At 43.6% G+C, this 16,438-nt stretch overlaps 1 protein-coding gene across 6 annotated transcripts in view; it reads left to right on the top strand.

Annotated features, from left to right (window-relative positions):
• The first annotated feature begins 2,089 nt into the window (after positions 1 to 2,089).
• The window catches only part of FLRT2 (fibronectin leucine rich transmembrane protein 2), a 63,778-nt gene continuing 49,429 nt past the window's right edge, over positions 2,090 to 16,438 (top strand). The window contains exons 1-4 of one of the 6 annotated variants that reach the window (XR_010028282.1): positions 2,090 to 2,199; positions 2,377 to 2,509; positions 2,952 to 3,862; positions 6,521 to 6,810. The gene's annotated coding sequence lies outside the window, so the exon portion shown is untranslated. Of the gene's footprint in view, positions 2,200 to 2,376; positions 2,510 to 2,951; positions 3,863 to 4,083; positions 5,650 to 6,520; positions 6,811 to 6,878; positions 6,987 to 7,029; positions 7,565 to 16,438 lie in introns of those variants that run through there. The other 5 variants (XR_010028283.1, XM_063160165.1, XM_063160163.1 and 2 more) reach the window with 5 other exon arrangements.

Here is a 16,438-nt window from a genome sequence, read left to right as displayed (position 1 = left end):
TAATGAGAATATATATCTGTTCATCCATGTTTATTGGGCTGAAAGAAAACTGGCTCCTTGTCCTGGTTGAGGGCAAATCCGGGAGGAAACTTCCAAAGAGGTCATTCTAGAAGGCAAATTCAAGTGACCCTTCCCCCTACTGGTTCAGGAAAATATTTCCTTGGTGAAAAGTGGAAAAAAACAATTTATTAAACAAGCAAAGTATTCTGGAAGTTCACTTTCTGAAAACCAACTCTGTGCTTCTTCTCCCCTCTTTGCTCTTGGAACCAGTCTTAAAGGTGGAGAACTTAATATCCAGCATAAACAGGACAGACAAATGGGGATACAAGCATCATAAAGTCACTCTAGGACATTCCTCTTTGATCATTAAGAGGCACTCTGTCATAATTATAACCATCCTGTAGAAAATACAAAGTTCACAGAAATTGACTTGACAGAGACAAAAGTGAAAGAATGATTTGAGCTTGCCAAACCTGTGGATAAGAAAGTACAAATAAATCTGATTTTTTTACTCAGTAGGAAATTAGAATGAGTGAGCTCTTGAACTACCATGGGAGACTGGGAGGATAGCCTTGTGACCAGAAAAGGATGTTTTCTCTACGGCAGATTGATAGTCTGCCTTCTAGGGTTCTCCATTTAGAATGAAAGAAGAGCACTGAATGCAGAAGGGGCAACTTATGAATGCTGTGTGACTTTCACTGAGGTGTTTCAGCTTTATATAGTGAAGCAAGAGTTTGTCTGATAGAAGGGTATGGATTATTTTTTCCAGAAACGTAAAGGTGCAGTGACAGAACCAGAGATGGAAGATATTCCTCTATTTTAAAAGCTGGCTATGACAATGAAAAGGACCTTAATGATTACACTTAGAAAATGGGAAAGTTAAACTTATGTTGGCTGTTTGTGTGTTATTCAGAAGGCTTTACTGATGTCTTCCACTCACCATGGTAGGTTAGGTCAATCATAAATTAATTCTTATTTTCATATAGGTTCATATAGGTGTTGATTTCAGTTTTTCTCACTATTCTATTTTCCCTTGCATTGCCTATACATGAAAAAAAAAAAGAACAAAACCACAAAGAAATGATCCACAACAATGTTTAATGACTGCTGGATTATGTCATGATTTAACCACTTTAATTTCCTTAATTTTATCAAATTCAACTAGAAGTTGGTTGGATTGATCTACATTTGTGCAACTGTCATCAGCATGAAAACTATGGTAATTAACATTAATATTCTATAACTATGTCTACCTGGTTCCCTTCCCCTTCTTTTCTGCCCCTTTCCTTCTTTTTCCATCCCTTTCCTTTCTCTTTCCTTTCCCACTCCCTTTCCTTTCCCTTTCCTTCCTCAAAACCTTTTTTAATAAGCTGATTTTCCAAAAATTGATGAAGAATAAATTTAGTGATTTTTTCCTTCTGTCAGCTGCATGAATTTAATGCCTGAAGTAAAATTTTACATTACAGACAAAATTGAGATTATTCAGTATAATTTAGACCAACCTCTCAGTTACAAAATTATTTCCATTTCCTTTTACTCTCTTTCTGGCAAGCTGCAGAAATCAATCTAACAATATAGCCGGAAGAAAAAAATATTTAAAAATACACTTTCATTTTTATAACATTTCTTAATGCTATCCCACCTTACATATTCTATAAAATAAGTGAGGTTGTATTATGGATCAGTGGACCATCACTCCAGGCTAGCCCTCTTGTATGATCACACATAATTTAAAGAGAATATATTTCCATAATCTCCTTTTAGTTTACAGCTTTTCAACCATGCAAAGCGGTTTGCTAGCAAATAAATAAATAAATAAATAAATGCATCCTTGACACATTTATAGTCTGGTGACGGTGAGGGCAAAAAATTGTTTAAAGTCCAAGCAATCAGACTATCACCGGGATTACGTGGAGAGGGGGAAGGGGCGCCCAGCACTTTAAGCAGAGCGAGGAAGGGATTGCTGGAAGCAGCGAGGGGGGAAATTGTCCGTCCTAGCGCTGTGCTCTGCTGCCACCTTGGCCGCGCCGCGGGACGTGCAGGCGGCCCCGCTCGGCGCCCGCGGAGCTCGGGCTGCGCCCCCGCGGAGCGCTCCTGCCCTGCCCGGCCCGCGGAACCTCCCTCGGACAGCGCTGCTGCCGGCCCCGCCCGCGGCACCGCCGCCACAAACCGGACAGGGATATTCGTGATGTCCGAAGGGTCGGTCTGGGGGCAGTTTTGGGAAGGGGGGGTTGAGTGTGGCTGGGGGTTGTTCTTCAAATGAGGTTCATTTGCCTGCTGTGCTTAAAATCGGAAATTGGAAGTGTGGATGGGAGGAGGATGTTTTTTTTTCCAGTTCTTTTGCTTACTGTAGGATTCATCTCCTCCCTTGTCCAGCCTTATCTTACACATCTAATGAAGAAAGCACTGAAATTCCCATTCACACACATCTACCTGCCTCTCCATCCTTCCTACAGCATGACCACAGGGGCTCTAGAAGGACCTCCCGGAATACCAGCTGCAATCAGAGGTCGTGTGTTTCCCCCTCCTTTTTTTCCTTTTTTTTTTTTTTTTTTCTTAGCGGGGGGGTGGGGGCAGAGAAGGGTGACAGAAATATCATAATTCACTTTAAGTATATATAAATGAATACTAGGCAACCAATAGAGTTTGTTAGTCTTGTTTCCCTGTTGTCTTGATGTTGTCTTGACATCGGGCTCTGGGCTGGTGGTACACACTTTGGAAAGCTTTCAAGCACTTCATTACTTCGTTTCATCTTTGAATTGCACACGCTTTTCTCTCAGTTTTAAGGTTTCTTGTGCTTAGGAGGAAACATGCTCTGACATGTTGGAGTTTGGTGGTGGCAAATATTTCCTTTGAGTACAAAGTGCCTGTGTGAAAAGGGCTTTTTTTCCTTTCTTTCTTTCTTTCCTGAAAATATGTTTCTTTCTCACTTGCTCCTTTCTCTGTTGTAGTTAATAACCTGTAAAAGAGCTGATTCTGGAGATCTGAGTGAAATGGCACTTTTGGAATCGTGCTTTTAACCGCACCACGCTGGGGAAAGTGCAGAAGCTCTGTATATGTGCATATAAGAGGAACTCGTGCCATGCAGATGAGTTTGCAGACGCGGTGACAGAGAGGGACCGCAGGTGAGTCCCCAGCGATCTGCTTTGCCAAGAGGATTTTTCCAGCCCCTAATCACAGAAAAGCCTTCCATCTGCTCCCCAGAGCTGGCGGTTCTCATCTGTTTCAAGTGAAAATAACCAAGAATGTAAAATGGCAGGTAAAAAAGAATGCCCAGCCAAGTAGCCGCGTTGTCCTGCTTTCTCCCCAGCCAGTATTCCCCGGTGCTGGGGTCTCGCTCCCCGGGCGAGAGAAAGAGCTCCAAAGGGTTAAGCCGCTGACTTTCTTGCTAGGCAAAGTTTGAGGAAGAATATGTCTGAGGCTGGATACGCCGCAGCCCCGCGTTTGAAATCTGTCACCCTCACTTAGGAGCGCTGCATCTCTGCTTGTCACCGGTGAATAATGACGGCACGGCGATAAGATCGCTCGGCGGCGGTGCGCCGGGGCCGCCTGCGGGAAGAGAAGACAGGAAATTGCGAGGCGTTTAGCCGCTTCGACGGGGTGTTCCTCTGTGTCATCGGTGGGTGTCGGGGTCAAGTGACCGGCTGGAGAGCAGTTTGGCAAGATAATTTCTTTCCTCCTTTCCTTGAGAGCAACCTTGGGTGTTGGTGACCAGCTATGGAAAACAGAGACCTCGGTGGTGATCCTTAACACAGTACCATGCTGGAGCCCAGCCGCGCTGCCACCTTCTCCCCTTTCAACCTGCCGGACCCGGTGGGCTTTGGGTGACCTACCGAGGAGGAACCCACTTCCGCAGGAGCAGGTAACGCCTGATTAAGTCACTTTCTGGATTGACACAGTCTTGATTTGACCAAAACGTGTCCTGAGTATCATTCACTGGTTTGAAGTATAAGCTGGTTGAGGGTCCAGGGACAGGGAGAGGAACAGGAATAATTCCGTCTAATCCCTCTGAGACTGGGGAGCAGGGCAGCTGCCTGCAGCCTTGCAGAAGTTTTTAACATCCCCACTTTCCTCCCTCATTAGGGGCACAGAGGGCAGAAAGACTTGTGATCGACAATGGCCAGCTCTGCCTCCTGTGCTGACGACAGGTTGCTAGTATCGGGGACGTGGAAAACAGAGGGACAGGTGGATTACACATGAGAAAGAGAGGTTTCTCCGCCAGAAAATTCACTGGCTGTCCATCAGTTCATGAAGGTGATATAAATCATACTCAAATAAGAACTCTGAAAAGTATGCACAGGGGCTAAGAAAGAAAGAAAAGAAGATCTTAAAAAGTAAAAAAAAAAAAAAAAAAAAAAAAAAAAACCCAAACAACAAAACCTAGCACTTTAGCCTTTGTACTCTACAGGACTCCTGATCCTTTCATCCCTCGGGATCAGCTGGCAGCTGCGAGCAGTTTCGACCACAGAGCAGCCCCTGCTCCGGGGCGGGGATGCGGGCTCTGACCGAGGGGCTCACCGGTGTCACACCCTCTTCTTGCCGGCCCCGGGCTGCCTCCCCTCCATCCTGGGGGCGTAAAGCGGGGAGGGAAGCGGGGTCTCCTCCTTAACTCCCTTCCACTTGCTGAGTCCCCTGAGAAATGCTGGCTACCTGCGCTCCCCGTCCGTGCTCGCTCCCCACCCCCATCACTCCGCGTAGGTGAGGGCACAAGTCCTTCTCCGAGGGAGCAGGCGGCTCGGCTCGGCTCGGCACGGCTCGGCTCGGCTCGGCTCCGCGCTGTCCGTACGCGGGGACTCTCGGAGCCCCCTCGGGGGACAGGAGGTGGAGGGCAGGGCGAGTGGGGGGCAGGAGCTGTGCCGAGCACACGGCGCTGGGCTGACCCTCGCCTCGCCGGGCTCCTCGGTACGGCTCTATTGAGCCTTTGAAGTCGTGAGTGGGTTAGCCCCCCCACGCGCAGGGCGAAGGAGGCGCGGAGCTAATAGCGAGTGATTCAGCTTATGAGGTACGGCCGGGCAAATAGAACCACTGAGCAGCCAGGGGTGAGGGGAAGCCAACCCCGAGGCATTTCGGTTCCCTTTTCTGTTTCCTCGACACATGGCATTGATCAGCTCGCTCTCCTCCATCCCTCCTCAGCCCGTTTCTTAAAGTAACTCGCAGCAAAAGCTGTGCTGTGCGTTTTCTTTACTAATGTAGGAGTTTGAGGCAAATTCTCTTCGCGCACCCCACGTTCTACCTTGACGGCTGTATCCTATCGCTCAAGTCCTTCTCGGTATTAAAAAGCTTTGTGTTTAAGTGGACTTTCAGGACAAGGCAGTAGCCTACCAGGGAGCTGGACGGCGGGGGAAGGGTTACTCCGAAACAAGCGCAGACAGCCCGGCATGAACACACACACACACACACACACACACACACACTCATATGTACACACACTGAATGTGTACAGGAGAAATAGAGGGGTGGAGGGAGGGGAGTGGGTGTTGTTACCGCTTTAGGGCAAAAGGCGGTTTCTCCAGAGGTTTTTAAGTCTTTATGTCTGATGATGAAAAATCAGACAGAGTACTAGACGAGGTCCGTCTCTTCCCTGAGGGTTGGAGATTCTTTTATTCTGTGTTATATTTGTTGAATACTGGTGCTGTGTATCTAAAAGTTCACAAGGGAGGAAGGAGAGGAAAAGAGGGAGGTGGGGGAGGCGGGCTTGTCGGCGGCTGCACATGAAATATCGCCATGTTGGTGGAGAGCGCGGCTGTAATTATTGCTAGCGAGGAGGGCATCTCCCAGCACCGCCGCTCGGGGAGTTTCTCAGCTCACTTCCCGGCTTCCCCTCCGACACGCTCCGATACCCTCGGAGAGTCCCCGGCGCGGCGGAGCGGGGCGGTCCCGGCGGGGAGGACGCGCTGCGCGCACCTTCCGCTCCGCAGCGCGGCCCCGGCGGGGAGCGGGGTCTCCGCTGCCCCAACATCCCCCGGCCAGGCTCAGCCCAGCTTGGTTCCCGCTGCTGGAAGCGGGGGAGAGGGGGAGCCCAAGCAGATGTAGCTGGATAAATCGTCCTCAGCAACCTAGGGGTTAAAAGCAGCCGGGGGGGGGGGGGGGGACGGGGGGGGACGGGGAGGGAAATAAGGAAAGAAGAAAAAGAGAAAATCTAGCCTGACTTTGCCTCTTGGAAAGCTTTAGGTTGCAGCCCTGCCTTCCAAGCATTCTTTAAAGTAGAAATGTGGGAGGGACTCCAGGAGAGAGAGAGAGATGGCTATCAACTGAATTCATTACTGTAAACATCTCCCTGGGGTGTCAGGCAGGGAGGAAAAAAAGGCACGACTTACATTAGCAGGGAATAGTGAGATGTGAGGCATCACTACTGCTAAGATCATCCTGCAATCCCGGCTGGAGGCAGGCGCTGGACTTGGAGAGAGCCAGACACACGCTCACAAATATACTCACATACATGTGTCCGATGCCTTCTCCGACTTACGAGGGTCCTGGGTCGCCGAGCCTACTCCTCATGTGATCTTTTCATCCTTTCCAGAGGACAGAAAGAGACAAAAAAAAAAAAAAAAAAAAGGCAAACAACCAAAAAATCCAGAAAGAAAGAAACCCCGAGACCAAGCGTAGCCGCGGTCCCCTCTCGTTTATTTTTTTACCGGAGGAGGAGGAACGGCGGGGGAAAGAGAGAGCGAATCGAGGAGAGAAAGCGCGTTGGGAATGCCAGAGCCGCGGGCTGCGCGCCGGAGGAGGCGGTGGCGGAGCAGGGGGTAGGACGATGCCGCCGCCTCGTCAGGGCGGAGGAAGGCGCGGGGGTCGCTCGGAGCGGCGGCGGCCGGCGGGGAGCGGGCCCGCGGGGCCGGCCGGGAGCGGCGCCGGGCGGAGGGCGGCGGCGGCCACCACCGAGGAGCGGCGGCGGCGGCGGCGGCAGCAAAGTTTTGGTGTGGGGGGCCAGAGGCGCGGAGGGGGATTACGATCGGTGCCGGCGAGGGATTCCCAGACACCGCCAGGTACAGTTGGGATTTCATTTCTTACTCTTTTCCTTTCTGGTAATTCTAGCCCCGGGCGATCTAAAGCCGCAAAGGTGCCCTTTGCCTGCTCCCAGATGGCAAAGTTGCGGAGCCGGGATCAGGCTGTGTCAGAAATTCCGCCTTGGCCGCGTTAGAGCCCCGTGTCCGCGGCGCCGGGCCCGCACTAGCAGGATTTATGAATGGCCGGCGGCAAGTGCGAGCAGGGTCCCCGGGCTGCTCCGCCAGCGTGTGGCTCAGGAGCGGCGCTCGGGGCTGGCAGCTGCAGCCCGGTCCCGGGTCCCCGCCGAGCAGGGAGGGTGCCGAGCTGGCGCCCACCCCGCGGGGAGGGGAGAGCCGAGCACTCCCCCTGCGGCAGGGGCACCGGCAGAGCGCCCTGTGAGCACCGACAGCGGCTCTGTTCGGGAGGAGGCTCGGGGAAACGGGACCTGTAGAGGTGAGCCTTGCTGGGGAGAGCTGGCCGGCTTAGCTCGGCGCTGCCGAGTGCTCAGGAATCTGCCGGGAGAGTCGGGAGCTGCGCCCGGCAGGAGGATCCATCCGATCCCCATCAGCAGCCTCCGGTGAGTGGGTGGGGGAGAGCTAAGGGGAATCGGATCGAGATTCGGAATACAAAGGATCCGCTCAGAGACCCTACGAGTTTGACGGGGATCTGACAAAATAAGAATAAATGCTACGGGGGAGCTGGGTGCGTGGGGATGGTGCGTGAACAAAAAATAGCAGATGGCAAAAGGAAGTCAAGCAGCTCAAAAGACCTCTCTTGAATATGATATAAAACCCCATAAAAGATAAATAAACAATCATTAAAGTTAGGAGAATAAGATTCGCCACCTTCTTTTCAGAGTGGGAAGCAGTCAACAGGAGCTTTTAATTAATTTTAATGGAGGAAATCTGTTTTAGGGCTTACAATAAGCTAATAAATCCAAGGCACAAATCCGTGTAAATTCCTGCACTGTGTGTGGAAGGTACTGATTGTGTTTCTTCAGATACTGCCTTTTGCAATGCAGCACTCAGCCAAATGGAAAGGGAGAGGTTCCTTACACGAGGAGCAGGAAAAGATACTAAAAGCAAGTCAGACCTCTCCCTCTCTACCTCCCTCTCCCTCCCTCATTCCTTCCCTCTCCCTCTCCCCCCACCTCTCTCTCTGAAAGTGAGCGTGTGTGTTAAAGAGAGGTTTATTTACTGTAACTAACTTTACAGTGCTTGCAGGGAAATTGAACCAGTTTAGAGGTTGAGATTGATCAGTTCTTGGATTTAATAAACCCAACTAACCATACAAACCCCCCCACAAATTTCCATGGACTAAATTCCTTGATGCATTCACTGACATGGTCTTTCTCCAAAGAAAGACCTTTACATATTTGTAGTTTGAGACAAAGCTAATGAATTATTTTTTGATATATGTATTTTTGGAAGGAGAAAAGTTCATCCTGGCATTTTTTTCAAAACTCTTAAAAGGTACTGTACCTATATCTCTATTCACCTTTCTTCCCTTTCTCCTTTGAGAGTCAATATATGCAATGTTATCACAGAGATACAAACTTTGCGTAATGACAAAGATCTAAACATTGCACAATAAAAAAAGACATAACAGAGGTGAGTTTAAAGTCATTATTTCTGTGTGACAAAAGTGATGTCAGAATGTGAATGTTGATCTTGTTTCTGAAAATTATGTGAGGAGAGATTCAAGAGGCTGTTTCAATGGTTGTTCTGTGTGCTGATATGGTAGCGAGGCAGTTAAGAGAGTTCAGGCCTGGAGTACTGTAGGTGAAACAAGTCAGAGCACTGTGCAAATACAGCGTCTATAAAACTACCTGTGACTAGAACAGTCATCAGTGTTCTCCAAAGTCCAAGGCTTCAGCAAGAAGTGGAGCTGGAATGCACCCAGCCTTCTTAAGAGCTGCTCCTCACGCACACGTACACCCTATATTTTGTATAAGGTGATGTTATCTGTGTTTGGCTTGGGGAAGTCTGGATCTAATTTGAGCCACTGTTACAAGTTACATTTATATCCTGGCCTGCTGGATAGCTTGATTTAGGATGTGGACATATCTCCTTTGCGCAACCCTACACCCTTCCAGTTGGAATCTGCATTACATAGGCTGTGCTTTCCTTCAAGAACCAAGAATGTGCTCGCCTTCAGCTGCTCAAAATAGCAGTATCTAAAACGTGGGATGTCATTAGGGCTGACTTCCCTACCCTTCTGCAGCAAAGGAGGAGAGACAGAGTTTTACCAAGTGAAGAAAACAAAAAGCAGTTAAATCAAGTACAACTATCAGGCTTTTCCTGTACTGAACTTGCTATTTAAAGGACTAGAAAGAAGGCGCACTTAAGATAATACTGTTTTCAGGAAAGTGAGAGCTTTATTTCTCAATCATTTCTGTTACCTCTTTAATCTCAAAATGAGTTCATTTTTGTCTAGGATACTTTCATGTAACTTTCAGGCTTTCACTAGGCAGATTCAAATCCAGTCCATTACTGACCTCTATCTGTGAGAGGGGTGTAGTCAATGGTGTATTTTTCCCTTCTCCATAGTGGATAGGAAGCACAGACTATAAATTGTTTTAGTCTTTTATACCTGCAAGTCATCTAGTTTTTTAGGTTATCAATCTTATATTCATTGCAGACAATGTGATTTTTCAATTGTTTTAAGCAGGAAAACAAAAACAAACTCCAGTTCCAAACATGAAAGTGCTTTCAATCAATTTCAGTTATTCCAGTGATAATATGATAAATATTTGCAAAAATCAGAAAAACAAGAAGTAACCAGTGCTGTCGAACATTAGTACTAAAGGAATTGCATTTATATTTGTCTGATGTTATAATACTTACTCTAAAGCAGGCTGAACCTGTGTGAAATTTCATTGCCCCTCAGTGCTTACATAATTGAAACTTGAGAGAAACACTCAGATCAGATATACTATGAGTAGAATTTATGGTAGGGTGTTTACAAAATGTAAGGAAAAAAAAATCCAGTACTGTCTATATTAGGAATACATGTCAGAGATCAAGCAAAAAGGGGTCTTTATAAAACAGGTGGACTTTTTTAGGGGATTATTAAACCCAGCTTCCCGATACTAATTTGCCTCTTGTTTATATCCACAACTATATTCCATATTTTAGTTAGTGATTGCAAATGGCAGTTAAGAACTTGACCAGAAAAATTTTTGAGTAGGTGAATACCACTGTTTGACATTTCTCAGATTGTAGTTGATTACCTCAGCGCTTGGTAATGTGATGTTTTAAGGTGTTTCCTTCCCTCCCCCTTGGGCAATTTTTTTAGGAGTCTTTCTGCAAAGCTTTTTTATTTATTTCCTCAAGAAACCAAAAGAGTTGGAGCTTGCCCCAGAGGTGTAAAAATTGTTTTTTCTTTTCTATTATTTTCTTTCCATTTTTAAACAAATATTTTTATTTTTTCTCTTATTAAAAAATAGAAAATAATAATGTACAGCTGTTATTTTTTTAAAAGAAGACTAATTGGACATGCACTGATGATATGAGCCTCAGTTTCCCTACAGCTATGCGTAACCCACACATTTCAAGTAGTTGGCTTATTTTAAAGACAAACAACCACAAAAAGATCATCATTAAAATGATGGCATGTTTTATTCATTTATTTTAAACACACTGAAACCTTAATCCATCTATGATACTCAGGAAAGAAGTGTTTGAAATAAAAGCTCTGCTCTGTTTAACAAATTATATTCTAATCACATCAAATAATATGCCTCAGGAATACTACAATTTAATCTGATATTTTCAGGCACTGGTGAAAGGTGTTGGGACCTTCTTATATCTTTCTTTTTTTTTTTTTTTCTGATGGTTTTCCCCATTAACAGGTTGTTTGTTTGGTTTTTTTCTGTCTTTTGATTCCTTTTTCTGATGTGGCCCCTTGAACTGTATCAAAATTAAATACTAGCAGCAACTTAAATCCATCATGCTCTATTCAGCATTCCTGAAAACTTAATGATGCAGAACAAGGTCTGTAAAGTTTCCCTTTTTAAAAGAAGTCTTGTGTTTCAACTCTACCTAGAAACAGACTTCTGTATATTTTACTTGAAGCTATGACTGCTTTATTTGGTTTGAGGTTTTATTCATAAATCTTTCCTAGCCTAGTGTAGTGCAAGGGTGTATTTAAAAAGGCATATGACACAGAAAATTGTTTATCATTCGAAGGTACTGTCTTTGAACCTGTTTAAGTCCTTTCAGAAAAAATCTCTCTTTTGATATACATCAGATCTTTGCCAGATTTGGTCCTGCAAAGTGATGGCTTTGCTTTGGCCCCAGGTGAGAGGTGACTTGCTTCCAACAGGTCAGTAGATTACTGTGATGGTCTGCACTGTGTTTCTGCAAATCCTGACCCAAGCAGAGACATACCTTGAGCCACAGAATCCAGTACTTACTACCCAGTACTTACTTTCTTTTAGCATCATTTAGTTTTGAAAACATCACAGTGAAAATGTTTGGGCGAAGTGACAGAAGTTCTGCTCTTTGGCCAAAGTTCTTTATTGTGTCCAGGTTGTCATTGGTAATCTAATTATCTTAAAAAATATCATATAGATATCAAGCTAGTTCCTTCTTGATGCCTGAATTAATCTAAAGCAATTCCAAAAATTCTCTTCATAAAAAATTTTCAAGATTTTTTTTACTGACTGAGATCTTGTGGGAGCATTACGAGCAAAAGATTTTGAAATTCCATGTTTGATTTATTAGACATTCATTGTCATGTACATCTGGGTTCAGGAAAGCCAGGGCAGGCTGATGCTACACATTTCCCTCATAGTAAATGCGGTAAACTCTGTGGAAGTACTCCATGGCCTCTTGAGAGGAGAGAAGGTGAGAGCTCTGAGTGAAAAGCCTCAGCAGCGCCTCCCAAAGCCAGAAATCAGTGTGCTGCAGTGTTACTCCCAGTTCTCACTGGCAGATTTTGTCATTCCTTCACAAAACCAGCAGGTCAAATTAAACCAAGGAGCAGAGCTTTTTCTGACAGAGCTTCCAGTGCTGCACCACACAGCTGCACTAGCAGCTCATCCCATGCCAGGCTGCTCCATAAGATCTAGCCAAGAGACATCCTCTTTGAAAGGGTTATCTGTGTGGGAAAGTGCTCCAGCAGCGTGTCCTAGGAATGCTGGGGGGATTTGGTGATGCTCATGTACAGTCTTCAATCTTCACACAGGTCGCAGAGGATCAAAACATAGTCAAGCTGGAGTCATGGGGTCATCAGCTGCAGACCTGTAGGTTCAGAGTACAAATATTTCTTTCTCTTAAGATGTCCTGTGTGTTTTTCCTGCAGAGAAAAGGATGACCTTTCCAATGTCACTGGAAACTACTGCCAAAAAAATATTTTATATCAATATCATACTGACAGAACATGAAAATTAATATGCAGTTTTGAAAAAGAAATGTAGGTTATATATATGTACATCCATATTATACAGTTTTTGTATGGGTTACATATATAGGTGACTGTGACTGTCTAGTCATAGAGGTCTCCCTCAGACCATTCAAAGCATATATAATTAATATTAGTTAAAATTAATTTTTAGGTGAACTGCAAATCCAATTAAACAATAAGAAAAAAAGTATACTTTTCCTGCAATGTGTTGGAAACTTCTATAGTGGGTAAAAAAGCGGAGGCGTTCCCAAGGTGTATTGCTCCCAAGATCAACAGAAAGAGCCTGTCCCAAACTCACCTGTGCTTGTGAAATACAACTTCACAGCTGAGGAACTGCATTTTGAATTATTGGACTGGATTCCAGACTCAATCCTTCTCTCTTTCACTGGCAAGTTAATTTCACAGACACTCTTCTCATTATTAGGTAATACTCATGTGAGTAATGATTTCAATACCCCAAAGTGATGTCATTTAGCTGTAATTGAAGATGATACAACCCCAGCAGCATGTCTCTGATTATACTAATGTATGTATGCTCTCAGTAGCAGTTTCTTCACATATGTAAAGGAAAGAAACTATGTAGGTAAAATTAATTTAAGTTACTAGAATTGTGTCTTTATTAGGATTGAAGCAGTATTTGTGTTTGTCACAGGCACAGCATACATAGGTATACTTCTGTAGAAACTATCTGCAGACAAGACATTGTGTGTGCATATCATTTAATGAATTATGGTTTTGGTGGGTGAGGGAGTTTTAGTGAGGCTGTTTCATGCCTTAAATGCTACCTGAAACCATGTCAGGTGTCTCTAAATGAAGGAGTATGTGTTAGCCATACCTTTTAATTTCATTTGTGATCTTGGAAGTTTTTCCTAGGTGGTGCTTCTTGTGTCACTGAGAGATTTGCATCCAACTAAATGTACCCTATTTAAGAGTCTTGTTAGGCTGGTTTCACAGGCCATCTCACTGGCTCATCCAAGTTTAACCTTATTCTTATCTTTAACCACTTAGCTTTGGAGTTAGTCACAAATGCTCCAAGACTACACATTATTTCTTGAGCCATATCGGTTGATAACTTGCTCTTAAGTTCCATCATTTGTTATGTAAAAAAAAAAACCAACCAAACAAAACAACAAAAAAACAAACCCCAAATAATTTTGATGCCTGAATTGGTGTTACCTTAGATCTGATAATTGTAGGACTCCAATTAAATATGTTACTGTTCTATATGCATATTGCATCATGTTGTACAGATCCATTACTTGTAAGCCCCCACATCATTAACTGGAGAAGAGAAAGTGGAGGCAGAATTTAATTTAAACTTTTTCCATACTTCATCATTTTGTCCATTGAAAAATTATTTCCAAATCAAAATAAGTAAACTAAGCAAATAAAATGTGTTGTTATGTGGCCTGAAAAATTTCTCCTCCTTTAAAACAGATTTAGTTGTCTAAGAACAAATTTCCTCACGTTGAAGATGAGTATACAGTGAAGGACTGTTAAAATTTAGCAGAACATGATCACATACAGACAGTCATTCTCATCTGTATTGCTGAATCCTGTGCATCAAATCGGTATATGCCTAACAGTGATTTTGAAATAGCTCATTCTGGCCCTGTGCCATGCTGCTCACTGAAGAGCTGCTTCTTGAACAGTTCAACAGTAAATTGTAAAATGCATTTTGCCATTGGAAGTCTTTTTTTATTTTATTTGAGAAATTACTTTCACTGTTCAACAAAACGAATTTCAATATCTTATTATTTATCAGTGGTTCAGCAGAATTACAGTCTTTACTCACGGAGAGAAGTGCCTACCACTATAGCTTTGAAAATACTTAGGAAAGAAAGAAGCACAATGGACACCTCTCATTCCTTTAAGAATGTGCACTTTGAATGCCACAGACAGAGTCAAGTCCCTTATAATTGCCCAGAGATGCCTAAGCATCCGTAGCAAAGCATCTGACAGTAATGTTACCCTAGTTCTTTTAGCCATGTTGAGCCCCATAAAATCACCTTTCTAAATTTTTTTATTCATGTGATAATATGTATCTAAAATGATAAAATGTAAATACATGCATGTGGGGAGGCACACACACAAAATATAGAAAAGAAAAACAGCAAAAAAGATTTTCAAGATAATTAGAGTAACAACAGATCATTTAGCAAAATATATTTCCTTCTAGAGCTTAGTTAGCATCTTCCATTTTTGTTATTTAACTAGGTAGTGGGGCAAAGAGTGATACTGAAGAATTTTGAAATGGAAACTGTCACATGAGTTTTTCTAGTTTGATTGGTTTTCTACTGTAGTGCTTTACAGTTAATACAGAACAGTTTTCACAAGTACTACTCCATTCGATATACAGTCTTAAGAAAAATGTTGAAATTTGGTTCAATTTTAAATTCTGGATACGGGGTTCTGTATCCCTTCTTGTGTAATAACCTAGAATCTTACTTTTTAGTTATGTATAATTCCAGTAAAATGTTGTCATTGAAAACTAAGTAAAGACCAAATAAACAACGAAAACCCACTAAAACAAACCCAAAAGCAAAACCAAAGGACACCCAAGCCCACAATTCAGGAGCTGTGGAAATCTCATTACTAACAAGATGGTTGTTTTCTGTTCCACGCTGGATAATCTTATCAGTATCTATTTAACTTTATATTTCTTACCACATACAGGTTTGTCTATTATCACAGAATTCAAACACTCAGCTCTATTCTCAGATCAGCACAGTGGATCTTTATAAATCTGGAATAAATGAGATGTTAGAGTTGCTGCCAGCAGCTCTGGCAACAGAACTGTTGATCTGCCCAGATTCTCTTTCCTGCAAAAATGTCTTATCAGCAGATCCACACATCCTACATGGTGTGACTGTGAATTTACAGATAAGGGGACAGAATGACTGAAAGTGGATGGATGGCATGATCATAAATAGGTCATGAGTTACCAACTGTGGAGCTTGATCCTGACACCAGGAGAGGCAATTATAAATTTTAGAGCCCTTGAAAGGATAAGGAGGTCTCTAGGTAGGAGAGTTTTAACTCTTCACCCTTCATTTGTCCAAAACTGAAAGTACATAAATCAGTCCATACGAGCAGAGATGACTCTGAAATTCATAACCACTCATCTCTGTGACATTGATGGAAACTCTATTGAATGAAATGCATAGATATTCTAATTATGAACCTCTGGTATTCAGAACTTCCCTTAGGCCATCAATATCTCATATGCAATCATATTTTACAAGCTGCCGAATGATTGTCTGGTTATGCATGTGCTGACCCAGGGAAGGCATCCTCTGGTATAGCCAACCAGCTGCAGAAAGATGATCCTTTTTGAGCTCTAGGAGAATAAACACTTTTAAATTTCAGATAACATCAGTGTCAGTTCACAGGCTGCCTAAGCCTTGTGAAAAAATACTTGGCAGTCTTGGGAAGGGGTGTTTAAATATAGTGCTGTATATTGTCTTGTGTTGATTGATAGCCAATGCTTGTCGAAAGACATTCTTTTTAACTCTTTCACTGCCATGCTAAAAGATTATCTCCTCTTTAATACAATAGGAAGTAAAAAAGGCCTGGAGCCTTGCTATGAAATTTGTCTTTCCACGGTCTGGGGCACTTTTATTGACATATGTTTGTATTCTGGTAGCAGCATACTACTCTCCTATTTGACTCTTTCACTGCCTCTGTTTTTTAAATGCATGTGGCAATATAGGCTGAATCAGAATTTTTAGTTAGCTCTTCAGATAAGAAGGATCTTTCTTTTAAGCTGGAGTTCATCCTCTTACGTCTGTCATGTCAGGTGCATTGAGGACAAGTAGCCTAAAGATACTATCAAAACTAATAATAATGCTCACAGAAGCTGTTATTTTCATTTAAATACTTCTCATATAATTTTTGAAGGTCAAGTATTGAAGTATTGTGCCAAAGGGAAGATAAAAGCTGAAAAGGGAAAGTAACTAGAAAATAACTGAAAAACAGGATGGAACTGAGTAATCAAAATTGTCTGGACCTAATGAAGTCCAGAGATAAACAAGTTTGTATG

This window comes from Melospiza melodia, chromosome 6, assembly GCF_035770615.1.
Source record: "Melospiza melodia melodia isolate bMelMel2 chromosome 6, bMelMel2.pri, whole genome shotgun sequence".
Classification (NCBI taxonomy): domain Eukaryota; kingdom Metazoa; phylum Chordata; class Aves; order Passeriformes; family Passerellidae; genus Melospiza; species Melospiza melodia.
This window is presented reverse-complemented; position numbering and strand designations above follow the sequence as displayed.